Source organism: Elaeis guineensis, chromosome 2 (genome assembly GCF_000442705.2).
Source record: "Elaeis guineensis isolate ETL-2024a chromosome 2, EG11, whole genome shotgun sequence".
NCBI lineage: Eukaryota > Viridiplantae > Streptophyta > Magnoliopsida > Arecales > Arecaceae > Elaeis > Elaeis guineensis.
This window is the reverse complement of record NC_025994.2, coordinates 124,813,863-124,816,980: the sequence shown is the minus strand read 5'-3', so window position 1 is coordinate 124,816,980 and position 3,118 is coordinate 124,813,863. Positions and strand designations below refer to the sequence as shown.

At 37.4% G+C, this 3,118-nt stretch overlaps 1 long non-coding RNA gene across 2 annotated transcripts; it reads right to left on the bottom strand.

The window, feature by feature from the left end:
- Positions 1-1,710: 1,710 nt before the first annotated feature.
- Positions 1,711-2,749, bottom strand: LOC140855183 (uncharacterized). Of its 2 annotated transcripts, none has more exons than XR_012138215.1 (3): positions 2,616-2,749; positions 1,975-2,169; positions 1,711-1,877 (listed from the first exon to the last, which is right to left on the bottom strand). It is a non-coding gene; the product is annotated as an uncharacterized lncRNA (long non-coding RNA). The 2 variants fall into 2 exon arrangements; XR_012138216.1 differs by having other exon boundaries at positions 1,975-2,163; positions 2,616-2,719.
- Between the last annotated feature and the right edge of the window lie 369 nt (positions 2,750-3,118).

Sequence of the window (3,118 nt, the reverse complement as noted above, 5' to 3'; positions counted from 1 at the left end):
ACCACTTTGTCATGCAGAATTTGGAAAAGACCACATTTATCTACTCGACTACTCCAGAAGACTAAACTCTTTTTTTAAGAACTGCAATGTAAAGTTAAGATTAAAGAACACATTGATTCATGAGGTTAATCCTGAACCTGATGTCTTCTTCAAAGTTTGGAACATCTCTCTTCCAAATGTTTGTGGCTAGTACTTGAGACAATGAAACCATGAAACATTTTCACTGGCCCATCTTCGCCAAATCAACATTAGTTTCCCTATTCCAAATCATGATTTTTCTACAAGTCGATTGGTGGTTCTGTTTCATTGTTAAAGGTCACAATACCACTGGCATGCCTGACATCTGACAGCAGCAAATATGAATACTGAAAACACCACAGAGTTCACACAAACAGGAAAAAATATAGATGCCTTTGACATGCAAAAGGTCAAAAGGAAAGAGCCTCAATTTCATCTTGAAATGGCAACCATAATTACAGCATTCTATATAGCTGCACCACCAAGATGAGATACAACAAAAAACTTCAAAAATGCATCACAACAAGCTTCTATTTGCCACACATAGACTGATGCCTCAAGTTTTGACTTATCCATTAAACTATATTTTTCTGGAGTCAGTCTGTTTAATTAACCATGTAACATGGTTTATATTTCCATTTAGTTTTTTTTTTTGTTTTAAAAGCTCTATCAAGTGATAAATTGACCGGGAGAGTTTTTGGCATAGCTAGAGTTTATATCGATTTGCATTTTCTGTAATAGAAGGTGGCTTTATAAGGTGAGTATTTTCATTTCTTATTTCCAAATTTTAGGTTTATTTAAAAATGCTTGTTAAACAAGCATAAGGACTCAAATTCTGAACAATTTTTGAAATTCAATTTCTGCACCAAAACCACCATACCTGTACTATGATCTCCTTTAAAAGCTTCCAGTAAGGCTCCTTATCAAAATTTGTGGAAAATGTTAAGATTGGGCGAGATCCTTTTAAGTGATTCCAGTAAGCTTCATTCCTCCATCGTGTGCACTATAAATAATGAAAGGCATATAGTTAATTAAATCATAAATGTATGAGGGTCGCAGAGTAAGCAGACACAACAGAATTGTTTCAAGTTCTTATTTACGATCAAAAGACAGATCAGCTGATGATGAAGTTCAAATGGGAATTAAGATTACTACATCATTTGCAAACCTCTTAGAGACTTAGACACATTATGCAGATTCATATGATGTTAGGGATTGACAATACGTACCAGCATTAACCAAGAATTTGACGATGGTCCACTTGGGCACTTGGCCATCCAGAGGTAAAGATCTTTCTGCTTTTCTGCACTGATGTAAAAGTATCACACAAGGAATCAACAGACAGAAATTGGAATATGATGATTGCATTAAAAAAATTAAAAAGAAAAAGCAGTGATGATAGAGTAGAAATATCAGATGTAACCAAACTCGCTTTTAATCTGCTAGACTGACAACCTGACAGCATTCTAATCATGTTACTGGAAAGAAAAAAGGGTTTCTCTTTCACTTGATTTAAAAAAAAAATAGTAACGTATCCACCACTTGTATGGAAGCTAGAGCCTTGATCTCAAATGCTTCCAGATGCTAAGCTCATGGTTGCTGAGTTTAAGTACATCCGAGGACTAATATTGTGGTGATATCACAAAGCCAGCACAGCACCTCCCACACAAATAGTTGGGTGGGCAAGTAACATTCGATAAATAGACTTATACTGTACCTCAAAAAACAAGCAGCTGGAGCAGTTCCTGAGCTCAACCAGCTCATTAAGGGTAGCCCCTTTGCTCTCTTTAGATTCGACCTTGCTATCTTTCTTGCAGTGACGAAGAAGAGACACCACATTCAACATCAAATGTCGATACCTACCAATACAGATTAAATATTATTCAACAATACATAAAAGAAAAAGAAGAACCTTTCAAAAGTTACGGTTCCAAAGGCACAATCATTCCAGTCTACCTATAAGTTATTCGCCTTGAGCATGTAACGAGAACCTTCTCTTTGTTTCTAAAGACTGGAGAATCATTCTGCTTCTCAACTCTCCCCTCTTTCCATCCTGTAAGAGTCCGCTGGGTCTCACTGGGGCGGTTTCCTCCTTCTTTGGAGCTTCTGAAGCCCCCTCATGCTTCCGCTTCTTCCCCATTCCCACTGATCCTGACATGTTACCGTTACTAAATTGAAGCAGCAACAAAAGGTGAAGATCTACTGTTTAAAGGAAATGCTTCTCTCACTTCATAAAAAATCGTACTTTGGATGGATTCCAGTTTAATTTTGTGCAGCAACTAGTACAATATCCAAGGAAAACCAGGTTCCAACATAAGATTAAACAAGGGGAAAGATTTACAAAGCAGAAGTGCTTAGATGTAAGGAAAGTAGAATATAATACTCGTGCTCGATCTACCGTTGCTAAATAAAAGAAAACCTAATTTTCGAATTAAAAAGGCAACTTTTTCATCAATTTGCGTGGAAATTTGAGACATATGAGCGCATTAATCAATCAAGAACATACATGCAACTGGAAAAGGTAAATGAAAAGGCAATCGAAGAATACAACATGCTCAGAGACAAGAACTAAGTGAAGGAGAAAGAAGTTACCCTACCTGAGAACGAGCCTGGAGTGAAGTAGGGATTTTCGAGTAGGAGAGGAGAAGCAAGTTTAATAACTACGATTTCGGAAGTGGCGAGAGGGTGATGGGAGATGGTACGAGTGGGGGGGCGGGCGGTGGTGAGGCGTGGTGTGGATGGCTAGGGTTTAGGTTTTTGGCTTCGGGTTCGTGAAGGAGTGTCAATGGGTCGGGTTTGGCTCCGCCTCATACCTACCCGCATCCTGTTCACACTTATTGTGAGACCCGGATCCGCAGCCAAGGACGATGGAAGGGTCCAAATATGAACACAGATGATGGTAGCCTCAAAAACGACTTACAAATTAGAATTTACAGAGTCATTTACATGGCTAGCTGAATGCATTTATAAGGAAAAACATTGCTCCTGTTGTAAGCTCCGATTCGCTTAGGGTACATTTTGTTATACTTTTAATTTTTAATTTTAAAAAATATTTTTTTTTATTTTTTATTAAATAAAAATAAAAAATAAAATATATTTG